Source organism: Malania oleifera, chromosome 4, assembly GCF_029873635.1.
Source record: "Malania oleifera isolate guangnan ecotype guangnan chromosome 4, ASM2987363v1, whole genome shotgun sequence".
NCBI classification, from domain to species: Eukaryota; Viridiplantae; Streptophyta; class Magnoliopsida; order Santalales; family Ximeniaceae; genus Malania; species Malania oleifera.
The window spans coordinates 45,656,838-45,683,964 of NC_080420.1; the positions used below are offsets into that span (position 1 = coordinate 45,656,838).

The 27,127-nt window shown below is 35.3% G+C and overlaps 1 pseudogene; it reads left to right on the forward strand.

Annotated features, from left to right (window-relative positions):
- The window catches only part of LOC131154282 (vacuolar-sorting protein BRO1-like), a 39,241-nt pseudogene extending 36,396 nt beyond the window's left edge, over window positions 1-2,845 (forward strand).
- Window positions 2,846-27,127: the final 24,282 nt, after the last annotated feature.

A 27,127-nucleotide genomic window follows, 5' to 3' on the forward strand; every position in this document is an offset into this window, starting at 1 on the left:
AATGATAAGTTGATCAAGCAAAAGCCATTGGGTGTGTTTTGGGTTGGGAATATTATCAATCGTTGGTCGAGGTATGACGGAAGATCCATCAACACGGTTGTACAATTAGTTGCCTTTAAGGAAGGAAACTATTTGGGTTTTCTAGAGTAAGTAATTTTCAATATTGAGTTTAATAGTAATAAAATGACTAGCTAAGTTTAGAATTGTGGTGTTGATGGGAGGAGGTGTTTGCGATTTGTTGGAGTCTAAAGAGGCCATAGTGGCTGAAGAATAGAGGAGAAAAAAAAAAATGGCGATGGACGTTAGTCCCTTAGTTGGCTCTGGATACCATGTTAAAGTAATTAACAAAATGCAAAGTAAATGCTTGATGCAATGCCTCAAATTATTTCCATTGATCTTGAACTTTTCTTCACACTGTATTGTGCCACAATACAAACTTTTATAACATTCAACATTCCTTAGCCACCACTCCTGAGTTGCAGCCATGCTGTTGTGTTGGTGTGTAGGTAGCAATAATAAATTACTCCTGCCATGTTGCTATGTTGGTGTGTAGGAAGCAATGATAAATCAATCTTGAGTTACTACCATGCTGCTGTGTTGGTGTGCAAAAAGAAAATACAAGAGCCCATACTGCATGAGTAATAATACATCACAAGAGCCCATATTACATGTTGGAGTCCTTGATCATCAGTAATAAAATAAATGTTGATGTGCTAGCAGCAATAAGAAAATCCCAAGGATAGGCATACATCACTTGTAGTGATCCTAAATAAAAAAAAATAAATTAAATTAAAATTAAAAAAATTAAAATTAATTTTTTAAAAAAATAAATAATAAATAAATAAATAATTATTAATTAAATTATATAATAATAATATAATATTATAATTATATATATAACCTTCCTAAAGCTAGAGGCTTCAGGAAGGAAGACCTTCTGAAAACAAAAAAAAAAAACAGCAGTGCTCATCTCCTTGTTCTCTCTCTCCCACTCTCCTCTACCTTGTCTCCGTTAATCGGTCGACCAAAAATCTGAAAATACCATTGGGTTTTGCTCGCGGCCACCAATATTTCTACTGGAGCGGATCTGTTGTGGGAGTGGCGTAGGCATATCTCCTGGGGTAAGGCTAAATCTCAAACTTATCTCAATTTCACTTAAACTATAAGCCCCATTAACGAACGAAAATTGCCAGGAGAGTCGTGGGGAGATTCTCTACAATCTAACTGGAGCGAGTTTTCAAATTGGTGTTCTAGGGTACCAATCCTAAATCGGGGGTAGGTTTGATAATTTAGACTTTTATTGGGCTATTTAGGGTATTCAAAACTTAGGGAAAATTTAGGGAAAATTTTTCTAAGAATTATGACGGATAATATGGTGAAGTTTGAATTTCAGGATTTCAGGGGTTTTTGAACACTTGGGGCCTAGACCGGGGTGTTATCAGATTTTTTTTTTATTGAATTAGGTAAGGGGATTAAGTTAAGTTAGTAATTTTATGAAAATTGAATCAATTAAATTGTTATGTTTATATAAATTTATTTATTCATTTGGGAATTTAAAGACTATTTTGGAAACCAACCATTCAAAATGGATTTTACAAACTTAGGATATATGGCATGGTATTTTTGAATAAAATGAATGGTGGGCAACTTGTTTATTTATATGGATATGTTAGAATGTAGAAAATCGTGTGGCAGATGATTTAATTTGTATGGATTATTGTATATCTGGATTTGGGATTTTGAAATACTGAATTGTCTGTGAAATACTGAATTGGTTGAGAAATACTGGAAATGCTTGTGAAAATACTGGAACTGTTTATGAAATGCAGGAGTTTGAACTAACGGCCAGTGGCCGGGTGTTATTTGATTGGACAAGGGCTAGGATTATTATTTGATGGCCGAGGGCCGAGTTTTAATTGATGGCTATATGCCGGGTTATATTTTGTGGCTGAGGGCCAGGTGTTTGAAATAATAGGAAATATATATGAATTAATATTTAAATGGTTATTTCTATTATCTAAATTGTATGATATGCTTTAGGAACCCTGGGGACCAGTGTATTGTGAGCACGGTACCGTTGCTAGTTAGACCATGTGCACCCACACTGTCTGGATAGAAGTGTAGGGGGTCTAGCCGACTGCTTGCGTGAGGTTGAAGTAAGGGCATCGGACCTGCAACTTTGTTGTGGATGCCTACAGATGTGTTTGTAGAGGATGTTATTTTTGACTTTGTTTGGGCTAATCACCTAGGCTTAGTCCAGCCTTCAGGCCGCACAATCCATGCCATGGGGATGTAAATGGCGTGTTTGTCACAGGGAGTGTCTTATATGTATATCTGTTAATTTATGTGAATACGGTTAATTAATAAGATAATTTTGAGGGCTTCCTGAGAAAGGTGAGTGCCCTAATAGCAGTAATGGTATTAGAGCAGAGGGAAGCTACTTGTATGGGCGGGTAATCTTCCCTATCCTTGGCTAATTGTGTGTGTGAGTGTGAAATAAGAATGTTTTCATAAATGGGTTTATCTGTTTGGTGAACTGGTTATTTTCTGTACACTAAATGCATATTGGCCACACACTAACATTAACTTAGTCTTTCCCTTACTTAGCTGTGCCTCACCCTTACTTTACAAACTATCTTTTCAGGAAATCCTAAAGATCGGGTCTAACAGGCTAGAGGAGCCAGGCTAGGGGTGTAAATTTATGTAGGTAGTGTGTAGATAGAGGTTTTATTTTTGTTTAGTTTTATGGGATGTAATTATGTGAAAATGGGTATATTTGTGTATAAAGATATTTAGAACTCTTGTAATGTAATTTGAGGATTTTATATTTTATTTCCACTGCGTATATGTGTTTTATATTTGATGAATAAGGTATCAGGTACACTGACGTCACTAAAGTAACACTCCGGGCCCACGTGGTGGGTCGGGATCATTACAGGTGGTATCAGAGCCTAGGTTTGCTAGGTTCTGTAGACTTTGAGGATGGATAATTACCAGAGTATAGGTTGAGATAAGATAAGGATAGAAGTGGGTAGGTTAAGATGAGTTTTGGTCTAGAAACTTGGAGGCAAAAATCTATTGATGGACTTCTGTGATTTTCTAAATCAGTCGCGAGTTTCAGAAAACCATGGTAAATCCATCGAGGATTTCATTTCTAGGTTGAGGGGCTTGAACTCAGGAAATTTAGGTTGGAATGTTTGGATGAGTGGGTATGTGTGTGAAGTTAATGTTAAGATGGAGATTTTTTTTACCTTAATTATTTGTGATAGAATTGGAATATGATTATTAAATCAGAACCTGTATATTATATAAATTCCATTATTCCATATTTGCTTTAATTATGTTAAATGTGAAATTTCTAAGTCGGGATATATCCTATTTACACATTGTCAAATAGTTCCATTGTATTATTTGATTTAGGTGCAACCCACTTGTTTGTGTCTCGAGGATTTGTTAGACTATGTGGGTTAGGGACTTAATTGTTAGAGACTGAGTTAGGAGTGGGCACACCGACAGGGTCAGTGTTAATGTGTAGCAGGGAGATTAAAAATTATCAAGTAGAGATTCAGGGGAGAGTGTTTCTTGCTAGTTTGATAGTCCTTGATATGCATGATTTTGACATTATTTTGGGCATGGACTGGCTAGCATCCAGCTACGTGAGCATTGAATGTCGCAGGAAGGAGGTGGTATTTAGACCCTATGGGAAGCAGGAGTTTGTGTTTTTCGGGTCGTGTGTGCGTTCAGCACCACAGATCCTTTCGGTTATCCAGGCGAAGAGGTTACTTTTGGGGGGATGCTGGGGTTACCTAGCAATGGTGAAGGAAGCTCCAAAGGAGGAACTCAAGTTAAAAGATATCCCAATGATAAGGGAGTTCTCTGATGTTTTTCTAGAGGATTTACCAGGGTTGCCTCTTGATTGGGAGGTGGAATTTGCAATTGATTTGATCCTAGGGACAGCACCACTCTCCAAAGTCCCATACAGAATGGCTCCAGCTGAATTAAAGGAGTTAAAGGAGCAACTACAAGAGCTTCTAGACAGGGGGTTTATTAGACCGAGTGTATCGCCCTGGGGTGCATCGATGTTGTTTGTGAAAAAGAAGGACGGATCGATGAGGATGTGCATCGACTACCAAGAGATTAATAAGGTAATGGTGAAGAACAAGTATCCATTATCCCGAATTGACGACCTGTTTTATCAGCTTCAAGGTACGCAGAATTTTTCTAAAATCGATCTGCGATATGGATATCATCAGGTGAAGGTTAGATCAAATGATGTATTGAAGACTGCTTTTCAGACTCGGTATGGCCATTACGAGTTCTTGGTTATGCCGTTCGGGTTGATGAATGCTCTAGCGGTATTTATGGATCTGATGAATAGGGTATTCCAGTACTTAGATCAGTTTGTTATTGTTTTCATAGATGATATTTTGGTCTATTCGAGGAGCCCTGAGGAGCATGAAGCTCATCTGAGACTAGTAATTCAGGTACTCAGGGAAAAGAAATTATTTGCTAAACGTAAGAAGTGTGAATTCTAGCTAGAACGGATTGCATTTTTGGGTCATGTGGTATCCAAGGAAGGGATTTCAGTGGATCTGAGCAAAGTAGAGGTTGTAGTTGATTGGGCGAGGCCTAAGAACGTGCAGGAAGTCAGAAGTTTTCTAGGTCTTGTCGGATACTACCACCAATTTTTCTAGGGGTTCTCCAGATTATCAGGATCTTTGGCACGACTCGCGAGGAAGAATGTGAAGTTTGGCTGGACCAACGAATGTGAGCAAAGCTTCCGGGAATTGAAGCAACATCTAGTTACTGCACCAGCGTTGACCCTTCCATCAGGTGAGTGGGGATTTGTAATTTACTATGACGCATCGCAGAAGGGACTTGGTTGTGTTCTAATGTAGCAGGGGAAAAGTAATTGCATATGCATCTCAGAAGTTGAAAGAGTACGAAAAGAACTATCCTACGCATGACTTGGAGCTAGCAGTAGTTGTGTTTGCATTGAAGATTTGGCGACACTACCTTTATGGCGTAAGGCGCGAGATCTTTTCTGACCAAAAGAGCCTCAAGTACTTCTTCACCCAAAAGGAGTTAAATATGAGGCAACGTAGATGGTTTGAGTTGATAAAGGATTGCGACAGCACCATTAGCTATCACCCAGGAAAGGCGAATATGGTAGTCGATGCATTGAGCCAAAAATCTGGGGGTGCGACAGCCTCAACAGTTATGGCTTCTCATCATATCATGATGGACCTGGAGAGGTTGGGTGTAGAATTGGTAGAAGGGAATCATCAGGCACTCATTTCTAGTCTGGTGGTTCAATCGACTTTACGGGAAAGAATCTAAACAATTCAGTTGAAAGATGCAAAGTTGATAGAGTTTGCAGAGAAGATATAGGATGAGCAGCACACAGACTTTAATGTTGCTGAGGATGGAGTTCTCAGATTTCACACTCGATTATGTGTGCCAGATGGCTTAGAGATAAAGAGGACGATTCTAGAGGAAGCTCACCATTCTCTCTATACTTTTCGCCCAGGTAACACGAAGATGTATAGAGACTTACGAGAATCGTTCTGGTAGAGTAACATGAAGAGGGAAATTGCTAAATTTGTGGGTCAGTGCTTCACATGTTAATAGGTGAAGGCAGAACACCAGAGGCCAGCGGGACAACTGGACATCCCTACATGGAAGTGGGAGCATATCTCAATGGAATTTGTATCGGGGTTGCCTTCAGCGTTGCATGTGCAAAATGTCACATGAGTAGTGGTTGATAGATTTATGAAGATTGTCCATTTCATTCCGGTTAGAACCAGTTATTCCATGGATAAGCTCACAGAACTTTATGTTCAAGAGATAGTCAGAATACATGGCGTGCCCGTGTCCATCGTTTCAGATCGGGATCCATGGTTCACTTTCCGTTTCTGGAAGAGTTTGCAGGGAGCGTTGGGTTCTCAACTCACTTTCAGTATTGCATTTCACCCTCAGACGGATGGACAGTCCGACCGAACCATTCAGATTCTTGGGGATATGCTACGGGCATGTGTATTAGATTTTGGGGGCAGTTGGATCCAATATCTGCTGTTGGTTGAGTTTGCATACAATAACAGTCACCAGGCCAATATTGGAATGGCACCATATGAGGCTTTGTATGGCCGCCGGTGCAGATCTCCATTGTACTGGGATGAAGTAGGCGAACGGCAGATTTTGGGACCAGAACTTGTTCAGCAGGCCTCTACAAAGGTCGAACTTATCAGGGAATGGATCAGGGCAGCCCAGTGTCTGCAGAAGAGTTATGTGGATACTCGCCAACGGGAGCTACAATTTGAAGTAGGTGATATGATATTTTTAAGGATTGCTCCGATGAAGGGAGTGATGAAGTATGGAAGAAGGGAAAACTGAGCCCTAGATACATTGAACCATTCAAAATTCTAGAGAGGATTGGTTCGGCGGCGTACAGGATAGCACCACCCCCAACGCTGTCTAGGATACACGATGTGTTTCACTTGTCCATGTTGAGGAGGTACATTACGGACCCCTCGCATATGATCAGTTATGAATTGTTGGAAATCGGGGATACTTTGGCATACGAGGAGGTACCGGTTCAGATTTTGGATCGAAAAATACAGGAGTTGCGTACCAAGGATATATCGTTAGTGAAGGTACTGTGGCAAAATCATGTAGTTGAGGAGACTTCTTGGGAGTTAGAAACAGAAATATGCCACAAGTACCCACAGCTGTTCAGCGAGGGCTAGTACTAGACAGGTAAGGGTATAGTTGTATGTAGAGTGATTAGAGTAGGTTGTGTGGTTAGTTATGTATAATTTTAATTATGGATAGTCTTTGGGAAACTTTGTTATGGATATTATAATTTTCCAAAGGCAGTATTGTAACCACGGTATTCCTCCGCCATAAGTGAGGGTAGTTAATAAACGTGGGACGAGGCCGCTATGTGGGTGGTTACCCACTCTTCTGTAGACAAGGGTAATGAGTTAAGAATGTGGTTGGTAATAGTTAACAAATTTCGAGGACGAAATTTTCGTAAGGAATGGAGAATGTAGTGATCTTAAAAAAAATAAAATTAAAATTAAAATTGAAAAAATTAAAATTAAAATTATTTTTTAAAATTAATTAATTAATTTATTATTATTAATTAAATTATATAACATAATAATAATAATAATAATAATAATAATATTATTATAATAATATATATATATATATATATATATATATATATATATATATATATAACCTTCTTGAAGCCAAAGGATTCAGGAAGGAAGACCTTCTGAAAACAAAAAAAAAAAAATAGCAGCGCTCGTCTCCTTGTTCTCTCTTTCTCCCACTCTCCTCCACCTTGTCTCCGTTATTCGGCCGATCAAAAATCTGAAAATATCGTTGGGCTCTGCTCGCCGCCATCGACATTTTTACTGGAGCGGATCTATTGTGGGAGCGGCGTAGGCATATCTTCTGGGGTAAGGCCAAATCTCAAACTTATCTCAATTTCACTTAAACTATAAGTCCCATTAACGAACGAAAATTGTCAGGAGACTCATGGGGAGATTCTCTACAATATAGCCGAAGCGAGTTTTCAAATTGGAGTTCCGGGGTACCAATCCTAAATCGGGGGTAGGTTTGATAATTTAGACTTTTGTTGGACTATTTAGGGTATTCAGAACTTAGGAAAATTTTAGGGAAAGTTTTTATAGGAATTATGACAGATAATATGGTGAAATTTGAATTTCAGGATTTCAGGGGTTTTTGAATACCTGGGGCGTAAGCCGGGGTGTTATCGGGTTTTTTTTCAGGAATCAAGTAAGGGGATTAAGTTAAGTCAATAATTTTATGAAAATTGAATCAATTAAATTGTTATGTTTATATAAATTTATTTATTCATTTGGGAATTTAAAGACTATTTTGGAAACCAACCAATCAAAATGGATTTTACAATCTTAGGATATATGGTATGGTATTTTTGAATAAAATGAACGGTGAAAAACTTGTTTATTTATATGGATATGTTAGAATGTAGAAAATCGTGTGGCAGATGATTTAATTTGTATGGATTATTGTATATCTGGAGTTGGGATTTTGAAATACTAAATTGTCTGTGAAATACTGAATTGGTTGAGAAATACTGAAAATGCTTGTGAAAATACTGGAACTGTTTATGAAATGCAGGAGTTTGAACTAACGACCAATGGCTGGGTGTTATTTGATTGGACAAGGGTTAGGATTATTATTTGATGGCCGAGGACCAAGTTTTAATTAATGGCTATATGCCGGGTTATATTTTGTGGCTGAGGGCCAGGTGTTTGGAATAACAGGAAATATATAGATGAATTAATATTTTAAATGGTGATTTCTATTATCTAAATTGCATGATATGCTTTAGGAACCCTGGGGACCAGTGTATTGTGAGCACGATACCGTTGCTAGTTAGACCATGTGCACCCACACTGTTTGGATGAAAGTGTAGGTGGTTCCAGCTGACTGCTTGCGTGAGGTTGAAGTAAGGGCATCAGACCTGCAGCTTTGTTGTGGATTCCTGCAGATGTTTTTGTAAAGGATGCTGTTTTTGACTTTGTTTGGGCTAATCACCTAGGCTTAGTCCAGCCTTCAGGCTGCACAACCCGTGCCATAGGGATGTAAATGGCGTGTTTGTCACAGGGAGTGTCTTATATGCATATCTGTTAATTTATGTGAATACGGTTAATTAATAAGATAATTTCGAGAGCTTACGTAGAAAGGTGAGTGCCCTGGTAGCAGTAATGGTACTAGAGCAGAGGGAAACTACTTGTATGGGAGAGTAATCTTCTCTATCCTCGGCTAATTGTGTGTGTGAGTGTGAAATAAGAATGTTTTCATAAATGGGTTTATCTGCTTGGTGAACTGGTTATTTTCTGTACACTAAATCCATATTGGCCACACACTGACATTAACTCAGTCTTTCCCTTACTGAGCTGTGCTTCACCCCTACTTTACAAACTATCTTTCCAGTAAATCCTAGAGATCGAGTCTAGCGGGCTAGGGGAGCTGGGATAGAAGTGTAAATTTACGTAGGTAGTGTGTAGATAGAGATTTTATTTTTATTTAGTTTTATGGGATGTAATTATATGAAAATGGGTATATTTGTGTATAAAAATAGTTAGAACTTTGGTAATCTAATTTGAGGATTTTATATTTTATTTCCACTGCGTATATGTGTTTTATATTTGATGAATAAGGTATCCGGTACACTGACATCACTAAAGTAACACTCCGGACCCACGTGGTGGGTCGGGGTCGTTACATCACTGTTTTTGAGAATTTTCTTTAACAACTTTGATCAAGAATTTCTTTGTTGGAAGTCATAGGATTAAAGGTTGGGATGGGATGTAGGATGGACTGGTCCTAGTTGTATAGCTAGGGGCAGAAAAACATTTTCCCATGGGGTTGCCAACACCAAGCTTTATGAAAATTGTAGTTCCACACCTATGATTTAATAAAATTCAGTAGGTCTTTTGACTTATGGACCCCCAAACTTTGTGAAAAATATAATTCTACTTCTACAATTTATTATAACTTGACAGAAGTTTATTATAATTAGTTAATCTCCCCTGCAACTACTATCAAATCCTCGAGTTGTTTTACAATCAATGAGTACATACAACTGAATAAATTAATGCATGTATGTTACCTCCATAGAATAATTTTCTAGAATGTTATACATTTAGCAACTTGGTATGTGGCTACTTAAGACTATGACCTATATGATTATGCACGCAAAAAATAGTACAATAGAAAGTATTAAGAAATATGTCCACACAAAAAACTCAATAAGCAACTTCCTTGTGGTTTTAACCCCCAACAAATATGAATAGCCTAAGGTGAAATTTTCAAAATATCCTTATCTCGTGTTTCAGACCCATTTGAAACATGCAAAACATTAAGAAAAGGAAAGGAAAAATCTAAAGAGTTAATGTTTTTATGTTTGATTATGAAGGAAAGTGAGAAAGAAAATAAAAAATATACTAGAATCATGAACAAAAATTTGATTTCACACATCATTAACATGTGATTTTTCTTAATTTGTAATCATATGAGAATAATTCTTTTTCATGTTAAAATCAATATTGAGAAAATATAGTGAAAAATAAGTCTTTTTTTTGTTTCGAACAAAATCTTTGATCCAAATGACTCCAAGTGAAGTCTTTATAACCACAAATCAATAGTGAACCATTGGGCTTAGCAAAAAAAAAAAAAAAAAAAGGGAAAGAGGAGAATGTAAAGATATGTCCCACATGAATGTTGAGATATATGTCCCATATGATAAGCGTAATGAATGGTCAAGTTTATGGATTAACTAAAGAGAATGGCTTTTAAAATACTGTGAAATTTAATGATTTGAAGTTGAAGAGTTTTCCTATATGACTGCTATTATGGGGAGTAGCCGAATGGTAATAAAATAATATAGATATAGGAATTGTCCTATCTCTACATGTGCTCTCTTTTCATCAGCCTTTCTCCTATATAATCTGGTGAAGTATAGAAAGAAATCGGGGTAAAGCGAGAGAAACGATTTCTACGAGTGTTCTTCTCAATTGAATTTACTTCATGAATGATCCCGATATGTCAATTTATGGTTTCCTTTTATTTTTTGAAGAAAGGTAATATATGTGAAAATCATGATAATTAAACATCCTATTGCATCAAATAACAACAGAATATTAGAATAAAATCTTACATGTGGTATCAGAGCGGAAGGTTGAAATTATCATGATTTTCCTTTCAATATAAAGATTGTTTCCGTTAACAGCTTTCGATCTCGTTATTGTTTCACATATAAAGTTTGTGTTCATGATATTTTTCCGTTTGATTCTGAAAAATTCATATGATATTTTCTAGATTTATTGGGATTTTATTGGTTTGGAATATCATGGTTCTGAAGTCGTGACCTCGCTGCCCGAACAAAACGGTCAACGATTTTTCCTGAAACCGTCAAAGGTTTCCCTAGGACGTTAATTCTGAATTAAGCCATCAAATGTAATGTAGGCAAACCATTTTATTGTTTGATTAAGTTTGAGACACTCACATATTTTATAATATTAAATTGATAATGGTGGCAATCTTATGGACCCATTTGTATTGGGTGAGCAATTGTATTTCTGCATGCATGGGCTGCTGGATTTTACATAAAAGTAAGCTAGTAAAGTTCTCATTGTGGGAAATTAATTATCTTCTTTGAACTTGGACAATTTTTTGCTGAGTGAGTTATCAATCAATTTTTACATTATGGTTAGCATGTTGTCACCAAAGTGATCTTGTTAGGAAAAGTTATAAATATTGAATTGAATTATGATTTTGCAAAATTATTACGGAATGATTATATAATTATTATGGTTGACCCAAAGGTGCACTAACTTTCAAGTAATCATTAAATTAATCAGGATAATTGATAGAATGATAGTGAGATTGGAATGGATGCCCAAAGGTGACAAACCAATCAAACTTTAAAAAGTTATCAATTATGTCTAGGTGGGTGAAAATCACCATTAAATGTGAATATCAGTATATTGCATAAATTAATCCAAATATTGAACGCAATTTACTAACAGAAATGTTTTTTATCAAAGCATTAATGTCGTGATCATTTTATTGCAGTGTCGGTTCCTGTTTCACTTCATTCGCTAGCTTCTTCTGTTCCAATCATTAATGGAACTAATTTCTCTGACTGGAAAGAACATATTCAGTTTCACCTTGGTGTTCTGGATCTTGACTTAGCACTGTGAATTGATAAACTAGTTGCTATTACTGAAACAAGCAGTTTGGAGCGGAAGCTTTGTCTAAGTCATGGGAAAGATCGAACAAATTAAGCATTATGTTTATGCAAATGTGTATTGCAAACAATATTAAGTCAACGCTTTCTCAAATTGAAAATTATTGACCTTATAGGTCACACCTGGTTTTGATAATGACAAATACTTAGGTATTTGATGGCTTTCAAGTGTATGTGCAGGTTCATTTTAGTAGATCAAGTAATGACACATGAAAGCAAAGCATGGAGATCTTGAAGATTAGTTTAATGTTGTAAATTCATTTGATGTAATATGGGTCTGTAATAGTAAGTAAGATATAAGGTCTGTAATAATTACCTGCATGTCATGCATATATGATATACTGTAAGCTCAGTAAGACCCTAGTAAGACCTTAGGTCCCAACACTCATGCACAAATATCATTCATAATCAGGTGTGTAAAATGGAATTAAATTGAACATAATAAGCATGAAATGAGTGAGGTCGGGCGACCAAACCCCAGGAGTTCAAAACTCCTTGGGCTCCCGAACTGTTGGAAAGTCAGCAATTTGACTTGGGTTCGAGCTATCGAATAAAGAATGAATGCATCGCCCTCGGGCAACCGAACCCTTAGAAAGGGACTTCTCACCTACTTGGGCTACCGAACCTCTTAGTTCAAATCACGCCTCAGGCGACCGAATTGGTTTTTTTGGTTAACCGAATGTATTGTCGGGCACCTGAACCGCGCACTAATGTTTCTGACTTTTTTCAGCTAACTGAATCCAAACTCAGGCACCCGAATAGCTTAAAATAATTTTTCAGCTGAGTCTATTCGAGCGACCGAACTTAAGTTCAGCCACCCAAATCTTCTCGGGTTACTTATGTTTTTATCGAGGTTAAAAAGCTTAAAGTAGGGTTAATTTTTCTAAAACACTTTAAACCTTTTCTAATAATACTCTATAGGTCCTAAACGTTTATATTTTTGCCTTAGTCTATAAATATGAGTTTATTTAGGTGGATTAAAAGAGATTAGAAAAAATCATTAAGTGTAAAATCCTCTCTACTTCCAAAAGTTCATATTGCCCAAATACTCTCAAAATTCATTCCCTTGATACATCCTGATATTGTGAAAGTTTATTGAGTGTGCTTGTGATTACTAGATATTACTAATACTCCCACTGTTCTTTTTTGATTGTTTGAGTTATTCTTGGGGAGTTTTAGTTAAGTTTATCGCACAAATTTCACTATTATAAAATTTATGTTGGGATAAAGTAACAAGCTTTAGGATATTTGCATTGTTATTGCAAATGTCATATAGCTTTGTTTTTGCTGTGCAAAAATATTTCTTACAAGTTGAAATATTTTCAAACTACTCTTATGCATATTTCATTGAAGGAAATCTTTTGAGTTAGCTTGAGTATTTGATTTGCATCTTTGAAACTTTGATTCGTTATTGAGATTTAATATAACTTGTTTCAAAGATATAGCTTGTTTAGAACACTCTTGAACATTCTGGTGATAATATCTTATTGAGTGTTGTTTGCACAAATATTCACATCACTGGGCTTACATATTCTATACTGTTGATGTGCTTGTGATTGATTATGTTTGGTACACATCTGCTTTACTAAGGAGCATAATCACTGCACTTTGTCATATTGTGAAAATACTATTGTATTCTAAGCGTGGCCTGAGGGGGTGGTAATCCAGCCCAATAAGGATTATTTGTAAAGGTTGAGGTCAGCCCTGTGCTTATTGAACTGATTGTTTAGGTGCCGCTCCACCTGTTAAGTGAGTCTTATAGTGGTAATCCTTGTGCTTGTTAGCCAAGACAAGGACGTAGGCAGTTTGCTGAACCTCGATAACATTTCTGGGTGTTATCTCTTATTTACCGCTTTCAAGTGCATGCTTAATTAATTTTATTGTGCAATTTAATATCCCCTGCATATTTAAATTGATTTAATTTATCTGAATTAGATTGACCATAAGGTTGTGTAATACTGCTGTTAGGGGATTTACCTAGGGCATTAATTTTTGAAAATACCAATTCACTCCCCCTTTTGGGTTCATGGTAAAGCTAACAAAAATGCAAAGGAACATTTTAACGCTGTGGAAGATCGGTTTCATTTAGCGGACAAGTCCCTTGCAGGGAGATTAATGGCTAAACTTACCACCATGAAGTTTGATGGTAGCCGAGGAATAAATGAACATGTCCTTGATATAACCAATCTAAATGCCAAGCTCAAATCTTTGAGTATGAATGTTGATGAAAGTTTCCTTGTTCAGTTTATTTTGAATTCTTTGCCTCCTCATTATGGGCCATTTCAAATTCATTATAACACTATTAAAAAAAAGTGGAATGTGAATGAATTGGAAAGTATGTTAATTCAAGAAGAGGCAAGGCTTAGCCAATAAGGACAACATTCAGTTAATGTTATGAGCCATGGAGTTGGAAGTAAAGGAAAGAAAACAAAAAAGAGTTGCAAGAAAGATCCATTGAAGGTTATGGGACCTTCTCATGGCAATGAGGCTCGCAAGAGGGAACATAATGGACCGAAATGTTATTTCTGTCATGGCTATGGGCATTTAAAGAAACATTTTCTGAAATGTAGAGCTTGGTTCGAAAAGAAAGGTAAGCTATTAGCTTATGTGTGTTTCGAATCAAATATGACAAAGTTCCTTCTAATACAGTGTGGATTGACTCTGGTTCTACTATTCATGTTTCAAATTCGATGTAAGGATACCTTTCAATCCATAACATAAAGGAAAATTCCTAAAAGAGCATGGTATTTGTGCACAATACACAATGTTTGGTACACCTTAACAAAATGGTGTGGTTGAAAGGCGTAATCATACTATTAAGGAAATGGCTAGGAGTATGTTAAGTAACTCCTCAATACCCATTTCATTGGGGATGGAGGCCCTTAAGACAACCGTTTATGTGCTTAATCGGGTTCGTAGTAAGGTGGTTCAAAAAACTCCTTTTGAATTGTGGACGGGAAGCAAACCGAGTTTAAGACACTTTCATATTTGAGGTTGTCCAATAGAGGCTAGGATATATAATCCACATGAAAAGAAGTTGGATTCTAGAACTGTAAATGAACTTACAATAAACCTATATGCATGATATGCAGAGATTATTAAAGACCTTTTTCCTATAATTACTATTACAGACTCGAAATGAATAATAATATAAATTACAACATAAAATGATCTTTAGGGTCTTCAGACTTTACTTCATGTTCCATCAGTGTATTCGTTAATATAAACCTGCATACAAACTAGATAGCCATCAAATACTTGAGTATTTGTCATTATCAAAACTGGGTATGACCTATGAGGTCAACATTCTCCCCCTTTTTGATGATGACAAATACACCATGCAAATAGCGAGTATAGCCTTGAAAAGGCTCCCCCTGACAATATGCATAATGTTAAAAAGATTTTTCAAGTTATTCAAGTAACCATTTCCCACTGTATTTGCTAATATAAACATGCACACAAACTAGATAACCATCAAATACTTGAGTATTTGTCATTATCAAAATAGGGTATGACCTATGAGGTCAACAAAGGGGATAAGTTTTCAAACATCTTGGTTTTATAAACATTTTCATACTTGGTCCCATTTGTGTCAAAATGAGCTTCATGTCCTGAAGTGTTAGGAAAGTCAAGAATATTTTATAAAGGACATATTAAGCATATAAGATATCAAAACAAGTTTTCAAATGTGTTTTTATTATCAAGATATCTTATATTTAAAGGAAAACTCTTCTGGACAAGTATTAAACTTTATTAGACTTAATACATTTCATATACTTTTATCGAAGAATGTTTTAAGTCATTAAAAGGCTTTTTGACAAGGAAAAACAAAGCAATCGTCAACTGACGTAGTGCAGTCTTCAGTCCTGAATACCCTTCGGTATTTGGGGTATAACTTTTGCTATAAAAGTTCAAAAATGACGATCTTGGTGTCCCTAGAAAGCTAAGAAAAAATCCCATAACTTTTGTGTTGATGGCTTTTACTGATTTAGGATAATCCTCGACATATGCAAGAAACCATTGACGATTTCAGAGAGCCCAGAAAAACCGTCGACGGTTTGGGACGGTGACAGAGCACCAATGGGCGAAAAATGGCTAGTTTTCAAAATAGTTTTTTAAGAAAACCCCCGCAATGTCCATAAAACGGCTAGTAGCCCATTTTTTCCTATAAATACAAGTTCTTAGACTTGTTTAAAAAGGATTTTGATTATTGTTGATCATATTTGTAAAAAATATCTTTGAATCCAAAACTTAGCATTTTGCCCTTGCATTTTAGTTATTCAGTCACAAAGTGCTCAATCCTCTCTTGCTCGTTGATCTTGTGTGAATCATTCCTTGAGAGATAAGAGTGAGGATTTGATTATATTTCATATCAGCTCATTTGAGGAGCGTTTCTTTGTATATCATCTTCGTTGTAATAGGTTCTTTATGAACTGCTCGGTGAAGGTTCTATGTGAACCGAAGTAAAAGCTCTTTGTGAGCATGTAGGGATTTGTTCCCGAGTGTAGGGTTGTGTACCCGAGTTGTAAGGCTTTCTTTGCTGAAGAAGGAGCGTTTATAGTGGATTGTGGAATCCTTGGCTTAGTGTTAAGGTGTGGACATAGGCTTGGTGCCAAACCACGTAAAAAACCCGGTGTTAAGCTTTTCTCTCCCTACTCTTAATTTACTTGTCTTGTGCACATTATATATTTTATTTATTGTGATATAATTTCTTGCTTCTTTCCAAGACATTTATTTTGCACAGAAATTTTAAATACGTGAAAAGAGTCATTCACTCCCCTCCCTTTGACTCTATATTGTATATTCGTTGCGGGGCTCACGTATATACTCCACGGGCTATGCTAGTTTAACAAGTGGTATTAAAGCAAGGTGCTTGAATTTATTGGAGTAAAATCCAAAGCGTAAACAATCGAAATGGTGTATTCGATAAACACCTCCACTTCCTTTGGATGATCCATTTTTGCCCCACCATTGCTTGAAGGTACAAACTACCACGCATGGAAAAATCAAATGGTCATCTTCATTCAAGCATACGACTTGGATTTGTGGGAGATCATCTCCAAAAGAGATGTCTTAATCACAAAGAAAAATGAGGATATTCCAAAGGCTTTATTGGAACAATCACTAAGTGAAAAAAGGTTAGTTGAACTAAACTTTAAAGCAAAGCATATTATTTTTTTTGATTTAAATGATGATGTACATAGTCTTATTTGCAAATGTCAAACCAAAAAATAAATGTGGGATGTACTTGAAAACATCTATGGAAAAACATTCACTAAATGAACAATCAAGAATATGCATGCTAATTATAGAATATGAGATGTTGAAATTAAATGAAGATGAAGAAATTTCATCCATGCTCACTCGATTCACACACCCTCATAAACAATTTAAAGGCACATGGTAGATTTTTTTCATTGGAAGATTATATTCAAAAATCTCCAATCTTTACCCAAGTCATCAATGACCATTGAAGAAGCTAGAAATCTAGAAAAACCTAAGATAGGAAATGGTTTTGCCTTAGATACACTTTGTGCTAATCACCAAAAAATAGGTGAGGATGATATTGCATTCTTCACAATAAAACTTAAGAAAATCTTAAGCAAAAGAATGCAACAAAAAGAAAAAGAAGAGTCATGCATTGAATGCCATTTTTGCAATAACTCTAGGCATGATATGAAAAATTGCCCCATAAATCAAAATGAAGAAAATTTTCTAAATGGGGATCATAATGCCATAAATGGTGCTACTTGGGATCAAATCGATGGATTAACCACCGATGATGAAAATGTGAAATAAGCACATCCTTATTTCATGGCAAACGAACAAGAAGAGGAAGTAAATTCGGACGATGATAATAAATACATTCCTTCTTATGATGAAGTTGTAAAAAAATTGTGCTAAATTGTATGATAAACTTGTTTTAGCAAAAAGAAGGAACAAAAATGTTGAGAAAGAACTTGTTTTGTTAAAACAAAAAGAATTCTCCTTGAACAAAGAAATTGAATCCCTAAAAGGGGAAAATGAAGAGCACAAAACTTTAGAAGTAAAAATAAAGAGCCTCGAAGATAAATTTCTAAAATGCAAAGGAAAAGAACCTTGTCTTTGTCCTACCTTAAAAGAGGAAAATGTTTTCCTTAAAAAGGAGAATGAGAAGCTTATAGAAAAGGCTCAAAAAGACCATGGATCTTTTCAAGTTGAGGTGAAAATTTTGAAAAATCAAAATGAAAATGTTTTGAAGGAAAATTCTATCTTGAAAAAGAAATATGAAGATCATGGCAAAGTCATAAGAGGAAAAGAAAACTCCAAGAAATCTTTGGGAGTTAAGAAAAATAATGTTTCCAAAAAAAATTCAAAATCCTCTTATAAATCACAAGGTTATGCCTCAACAAGCAAAAATAGTGCAAATAAGGCAAGACCCTCAAACGAAAACAAAACTTGTTTATATTGTGAAAGGTAGGGTCACATACGATATTTTTGCCCTTATAAAGGAGTAGAGGCAAAGAAAAGATGCTTGAATAGTAGTCAAGAAAACCAACCCATTGGGACCCAAGGAAGAATGGAAAAGAATCACATAAATCTTGAATTGCTTCCTTAGAACTTAGGATTAGGAAATAGGAGTAAGGTAGATTTAACAAACCTAGGTAAAATGGAATAAGTGTTGATTAAGAGAATTTATAATGCTAAATTAGAAACACTTATTTTCGTAGAGCTCAGAGTGTAAAAATCTCAGTTTTTCATGATAATTGTTTGATTTCTATGCTGATAATTTTTTTAGATTATACCAATATTAATGAATCATAAAACCAAATTTTTGCTTTAATTGTGTATATGTCATTATCAATTGGTTTCTTTTTGAAAATTTTTGCTATTGTTTATGGGATAAAATAGCATGCAAAGCTTGTTAGTTAGAAGTAAGTTTTTATGGGTGATAAATGAAAAAACCTTGTTTTCTCATGTGAATTACCGAGGTTTTGAATTGTTATTCAAAAGCATGCTATGATTTTTTTTGATGATATATGCTAAGCATTGCATATCATATCCCATTCATGGAATTGAGCTTTGGTGAAAGCTAATCATAACAACATTTTGAAAATTTGCATTGAATGATTGATCTACATTGTTAGCTTTGGTGTAATCCCAAGAGGGGGGGTGAATTGGTATTTAAAAATTATGACCTAGGTCAATCAGTCTAGTAGCATTATTACACAACCTAGGGGCAGTTTAAGTATATATGAAATTGTAGATATGAAATATTTACCAATATTTAAAGCATACAACGTAATTTTAGTATTTCTCAACTCAATGTAATTATGTGTCTATTAGATACGCAATATATTCAGTAAGGAAATTAAATCAAGCACACAGCAAAAGCACACAGCAAAATATAATGCAGGAAATATAAAAGTGACACCGAATATGATATTAAAGTTCGGCCAATCCTGCCTACGTCCCCGTCTTGGCACACCCGCACAAGGATTTCACTAAGGCTCACTTAACGAGTGGAGCGGCACCTAAACAACTAGGTCAATTAGCACAGGGCTGATCTCAACCTTTACAAAGAATCCTTACCAGGCTAGAGTACCGCCCCCTTAGGCCACGCCTAGAATACAACAGTATTTTCACAATATAACCGGTATAGTAATTATGCTTTCATGTAAAGCGGATATGTACCAAAATACAACACAAACAAATATGCACTCACAGATTATATGGATTTAATGCTCAGGTAAGATCCAATATGTAAACTCTCTAAGATGTGTGAGTGTATGTATATGTGAGAGTTCAACCTTTGATTCAAGATAAAATATTCAACACACAAATGATCAAAGGAAATTTAACACAATCCAAATCAAATATCTTAAGGATATTCTAAATGTAAAGCACAATAGATATTTTGGATTGAAGCTGGTAAAAACAATATCAAATATAATAGGCAAGCTTGTGTAAAATAATATTTTTGTAAATCAAAATCCACAAGTTTGATGAGTCTTGCATTCAAGATGCAAAGACTCACTAGTTATAATGGTATTCCCATTCAAGGATTTATTGTTTAAACCGGGGGAAAAACCCTAGCTAAGAACTCTCAATGAAAATAATCAATCAACAAGCAAGGAGAGTTTTAACAATGTAAAACACTCAATAACACTCTTGGGAACTTGATCTATCAAGGGAATAGAAAAATAGAGAGTGTATGGAAGTAGTATGGGCTAAATGAGATTTGAAAATTTGAGAGAGTTTTTCCTTAATGATCTTGCTAATCAACCCTTAATTTTGAAAATGAGAAGATATATATAGACAAGGGGAAAATTATGATCGTTGGGGACTCAATGGGCATTATTAAAAAGATTTTAAATGAGTTTAACATTTTAACCCTGTTTAACCCCTTTAATTTTTCAGTAAAAATTAACTTACCCTGTGAGCTTCGGGTGCCCGGTCTGAGGTTCAGGTGCTTAAATATACACACTCAAAAAATCACTTTTTAAAGGTTCGGGTGCCCGAAGTAAGGGTCTGTTGGTTGAACAAAAGACCTAAATGTTTCTGTTCGCAGTTTGGGTGCCCGAACTTGCCAATTCGGTCGCCCGGGGCATATTTGAATGTGGGATTCGGGCGCCCGAGTTGATGAAAAGGTGTCAGTTCAGGGATTCGATCGTCCATGGAAGATGCAGTCGAATATTTTCGGCCGCCCGAATCCAAGTCAACATGTTAAGTTGTTCAGTCACCCAAGCCATTTTACACGGCTTAGGTTCGGTCATCTGAACCCTATCAACCTTTTCAATTTAAGTCCATTTTCTCTCAATTTCGATCCCCTAATTGTGAATGATAATGAGGACTTATTAGTGCATATGTGTTGGGACCTAAGGTCTTTTCAAGAATGCCCAAAAACCTGGCATCGATCAACCTGGCATAAGGTCATTTGGTCCCTATGGTCTTGTTGAGCATTAAATCCTATCATGCATGAAGATGCATTATTACAGACCATATAAGTTATTACAGACCAATTAAAAATGAATGCAAATACAATAGAGAATACATCTTCATTCTTTATATTCTTCAGAAGCCATAAATGAAGCTTTATCTTCATAGTCCGTATGGTTTGCTTAACTTCTTACCAATAGTGCATGCTAAGGATAAACCTGTTCAAGAAGCTCAGTGCACAGGTGAGAAACATTGGTTTTGTTATAATCAAAATGGGATCAGACTCATAGAGTCAACATTCTCCCCCTTTTTAATGATGACAAATATAATTTGCAAAAGTGGGCAAAACCAACAGGCTCCCCCTAAGTATATGCATAGAATTTAAATTTGAAGTACAGACATATGACAAATGAAGACCAACTAACACAAATTTTGCATTCAATTTTAATTGTTAATAAAGCTCAATTCTGATATGTATTTAGATGTATTTAGCTTTTCCCAATTTTTCATTAGACATTTCTCCCCCTAAGTATATGCATAGAATTTAAATTTGAAGTACAGACATATGACAAATGAAGACCAACTAACACAAATTTTGCATTCAATTTTAATTGTTAATAAAGCTCAATTCTGATATGTATTTAGATGTATTTAGCTTTTCCGAATTTTTCATTGGACATTCCTCCCCCTTTTTGACATCAGCAAGAAGGGGTAAAGTAGGAAAGTAAACACAAGATATAGTCAATTAAGTGAATGATTTTATTTTGGGAAGAACATTTTTAGAAAATTCGGCAGTATGCCATTTGAAAATAGAGTGTTTCCTAAAAATTAAACCAAAGACCTGATTGATTCCAAGTATGCACATCATTCAAATCAATCATGCAAGATATCTGTATAGTCCAAAATAGTGCATGCTATGATTCAAATAAATCCAACATTCATGATTAATATGAAGAACATAACTCAATATATATTAAGAACATGAATGTAAGTGTTAGAATTGTTAAGAAATTTCAGAGTTGAAGAATTTTAAGTTAAGTTGCTCCCCCTAACAATTTGAAGATATGGCTTAATTGAAACAAGTTGCTTACACAAATCAAGATTCATTTCATATTTCCTACAGTATAAGCCATTCATTTTAAATCCTTTAACCCAACGATACTGATGATTTATCAACTATATTATGATTAGTATGGTCATCCCTATAGGCCACAGATGCATCTTAGAAAATATATTAAGGCATGAACAAATACTCATAATCTAGAACAATCCATAACTATTCATAGACCTTTAAGCACTGGATATGATGTTCAAGGTTCTTCTGAAAAGCCTCAATATTCAAGAATGTGAATTAATGCATGTGAGTCCTTTATGATCTTTCCATAGGGATAGAGCTTAGCTTCTCTAAGTATGTGATGATTATGCAAGGATGAAAGTGCAATATTTCCATTTAAGTTTTCACTCATCATTTAAAAAACATTTTAATATTTTTATCATCATAATCATCTTTGTGCAAAGTTTTATTTTGGGAAAATCTACCGAAATTTCGGTAGCATTCTGTCTATAATTTCGGCAGCATTCCCAAAAACTTGGCGTTGGTCGACTTGCCCCAAGGTCATTCGGTCCCTGTGGTATTTTTGAGTATTAAATCCTATCATGCATATAGATGCATTATTACAGACCATATAAATTATTATAGACCAATTAAAAAGGATTGCTAATACAATAGAGAATAGGTCTTCATTCTTTTGATTCTTCAGATGTCATAAATGAAGCTTGATCTGCATAGTCCGTATGACTTGCTTAACTTCTTACCAACAGTGCATGCTAAGGATAAACATGTTCAAGAAACTCAGTGCACAGGTGAGAAACATTGGTTTTTCCATAATCAAAACGGGATCAGACTCGTAGAGTTAACATACATCAAATGGCATTTTCTTAAAAATCATAACTCATGTATTTACAAGAAAGCCCTTCTAGGCTTTCCAATGTTATGGTTTAGCAAATATTTTGGTATATGTGTCTAGCACAAACTCACCTCACCACCATGGAATCTTATATTTAGGGGGAGAAATCTTTTTTTTTTTGGTAAAATGAATTGTACCTCTCTTTTTTTTATGATGATCAAGGGTGGGGGGGAGATTTTTGGTGTCTTCTTTGTTAGGAAAATGTTGTGTGGTGTTATGTGAGGGGGAGAAGTAAATGCATGGAAAATGCATATGGGGTAGAATGCATATGGTTGCATGAAAGTTCATTTTTCATGTTTTATTTTGAATGAACTTCCTATCTTGTGCATTGTAGGTCAAAGTTTCATAGATATGAAAAAATATAGTTAAACCTTATATGCATAAAGTAAAGGGGAGCAAATTATTGATATGCATATAGTAAGGGGGAGCATATATTAGTCCCATTCTAGAATATGCATAAATTAAGAGGGAGCTTTAAATTTTACCCTATAGGAGAACACCAATGGTTTGTCATCATAAAAAAGGGGGAGAATGTTAACCTTAGAGGCTATGTGAGTTTAATTGCATTGTTTTGATGATAACAACCCATTACTGGTTCTAGGTTAGCTTATCTTTGCATATCAAGCCGTGGTTAGTATAAATACGAATGCAAAGATTAAGTAAATTAGTAATAGGTTAGTCGTCATTAAAAATGGGGAGAATGTTAGCCTTGGCGGCTACACCATCATTCTTTAATGTGTTTTGATGATATTAACATATATGTTGTTCCTAGTATTTTCCTATCTTTGCAGATCATGTTTAGTACATGTACTCGTACATGAAGTGCTGGATCGAAGGCAAAGATTGGATTGAGTAGACGTCAATAAGGAAAGATCAAATGAACACGTACTCAGAAGGACCTAAGCACAACCAAAGCAAGATTATTGTTGACTTATTTGTAATAAGGGTTGTGTGTGGTAGTTCGTGTTATAACTCTTATGTTTTGTTTCTTGTGGGATTTCTAAGTAAGAGTTGAGCAATGCATGCATACTAGGACACACGAGTTTATAGGATTTCGCCTAAAGTCGCAAACTCACGTTCATAGTTTTCAAAGTTAAACTAAAGAGTTTGTCAAAAGAATCCTAAACTCAAAATACGTTTCCAAATGGACAAGTTTTCAAACATCTTGGCTATATAAACATTTTCATACTTGGTCCCATTTGTGTCAAAATGAGCTTTATGTCCTAAAGTGTTAAGAAAGTCCAGAATATTTTATAAAGGACATATTAAGCATATAAGATATCAAAACAGTTTTCAAATGTGTTTTTATTATCAAGATATCTTATATTTAAAGGAAAACTCTTTTGGACGAGTATTAAACTTTATTAGACTTAATATATTTCATATAATTTTTTCCAAGAATATTTTAAGTCTTTAAAAGGCTTTTTGACAAGGAAAAACAGAGCAATTGTCAACTGACGTAGTGCAGTCTCGAGTCTTGAATACCCTTTAGTATTTGGGACATATCTTTTGCTAGAAAAGTCCAAAAAGGACGATCTTGGTGTTCCTGAAAAGTTAAGAAAAAATACCACAACTTTCATGTTAATGAATTATTTGATTTGGGGTAATCATAGACGTATGTAGGAAACCGTCGACAGTTTCAGAGAGCCCAAAAAAACCATCGATGATTTGGGACGGTGACAAAACACCAATGAGCGAAAAACGGCTAGTTTTCAAAATAGTTTTTTAATAAAACCCCCAATGGACACAAAACGGCTAGTAGCCCATTTTTGCCTATAAATACAAGTTCTTAAACTTGTTTAAGAAGATTTTTGATTATTTTTTATCATATTTGTGAAAAATATCTTTGAATCCAAAACCTAACACTTTGCACTTGCATTTTAGTTATTCATTCACAAAGTGCTCAATCCTCTCTTGCTCATTGATCTTGTGTGAATTATTCCTTGAGAGATATGAGTGAGGGTTTGATTGTATTTCATATCAGCTCATTTGATGAGCTTTTCTTTGTATATCATCTTCGTTGTAATAGGTTCTTTGTGAACTGCTTGGTGAAGGTTCTGTGTGAACTGAAGTGGCTCTTTGTGAGCGTGTAGGGATTTGTTCCCGAGTGTAGGGTTGTGTACTCAAGTTATAAGGCTTGCTCCGCCGAGGAAGGAGCTTTTATAGTGGATTGTGGAATCCCTGGCTTGGTGTTAAGGCATGGACGTAGGCCTAGTGCCGAACCACGTTAAAACCCGGTGTTAAGCTTTTCTCTCCCTACTCTTTATTTACTTGTCTTGTGCACATTTTATATTTTATCTATTGTGATACAATTGCTTGCTTCTTGCCAAGACATTCATTTTTTAGATAAATTTTAAAAACGCAAAAAGAGCCATTCACCCCCCCCCCCCCCCCTTCTAACTCTATATTGTATATCCGCTGTGGGGCTCACGTATATACTCCACGGGTTACAACCGTTTAAAAGAAATTATATCCTAACACTAGTAAAGCATTAAATCAGTTAGAATATGCTAGAGTTATTGGTTGTTTGATGTATGCTATGACTTCTACTAGACTTGATATTGCATTTGTTGTAGATAAACTTAGTAGATATACTAGTAATCCTAGTGATATTCATTGGCATGTTATATATAGAGTGTTAAAGTATTTGAAAAATACTATGAATTATGACATACATTATGAAGGATATCCTACAATTTTAGAAGGATTTAGAGATGCCAGTTGGATCACTGATCGCAATGATCATACATTAACCAGTGGGTGGATATTCACCCTTGGTGGAGGAGCTATCTCCTAGGGTCCAAAGAAGCAAAGCCTTATAATAGATTCCACTATGACATCAAAATTTATGAATTTAAATTCTTTTAGCAAAGATGCAGGATAACTTAGGAATTTGCTATTAGAAATTCCATTTTGGCCAAAGCCTATGCCACCTACATCTTTGCGTTGTGACAGTGAGGCAACTTTGTCACAGGCATATAGTTTTATATATAATGGTAAATCCAAAAATATTGGCCTAAGGCATAATTATGTGAGGCAGTTAATTACTGATGGTGTAATTACCATAGATTTTGTGAGATCAAGCCAAAATTTGGATGATCCATTAACGAAAGGACTTGCAAGAGACATGGTCTGGAAAACATCAAAGGGGACAGGACTTAAATCCATAAACCATAGTCACCAATGATGGAAACTCGACTCAACACTTGAAAATTTTAAGCTCTTGAGTTCAATAAGCAAAGTACATCATTTGTAGTGACTGGAAGCACTAAAATGTATATGCGTTACATAGTCCTTCCTAGGGAAAATAGTGTTTTGTACCTGTAATGTGAAAAAGGCGAAGGTTGAGCTTAAGCTCTTAATAAGATTATAACAGGTTCTGTGAGGTATTTTAATTACAAGGGCACCTTTGATAAACCTACATATATGAGTGTTGGAAGTGGTGTTGCTTCCTATGAGAAATGGATTTATCTCTAGAGCACTTATTAAACTGGGATATAGACGCAAGGCCAATCCATGCGTCGACTTTTGGTAACACTCAAAGATCTGATAATTTGTGTGTGATATGTATCCAGTTAATCAAAAAAGGATTTCTAGTTCAAAGTTCGAATACTATGTAATCCTGACTAACTTTGATATGTATTCACTAAGTGAAGGTTCAAGTTCTAAAAATACCTTCATTTATGCATAAATTTTCTCGTCTGAATAAATTGTTTTTCGTCTATATTTTGAAAATGGTGGGATATTGTTGAATTATTTTTTAAAATAATCGATTTTATGAATTTTCAAAGACTTCCATTTATGTATTCTCTAAAGCATTTATGAGGAGCATTTAATGTTATGTGGGTTTGACCCACATTAGAAAGAGTGAAAAAGAAAAAGTCATTAATAAATGATAAGGTGGAATATTTTCTTAAAGTTGGTTAAGAGATAGTACTAGTGTGTGTTGTAGTGCACCCTAGGACGGTGCTTCACACCGTACGCACGCGCACGTGGGTTGTAGGGCGCTAGTGGCGCATTTAGTTGGCACACGAGATCGTGATCGTTGATCATGATCGGATGACTTAAAATTAATCTTATATTTTTTATAATATCAAGTGATATGATCTGAACCATCTAAATAATCTAAAGGTCATATTTTAATTTAACAAGTGACAGTTAATAAATAGTTATTTAACTGATTGTTTAAATTTGAATAAATGTAACTGTTTATTCAAATAAGCACCTTTGTAACTATTGGGAATAGGCATAATTCTGTCTATTTAAAGACGGAATCAACTCCAAGAATCCTATAGAAATATTCAATTATTCTCTCCTTCTCTTTCTCTCATAAGGCTTTCACAAATTATATCTTCTTTAAATCTGAGTTTTGTTTTCTATAGAAATAAAATTTCAAAAATTTGTTTAGATTCTTCTAAGAGTGTTTGTG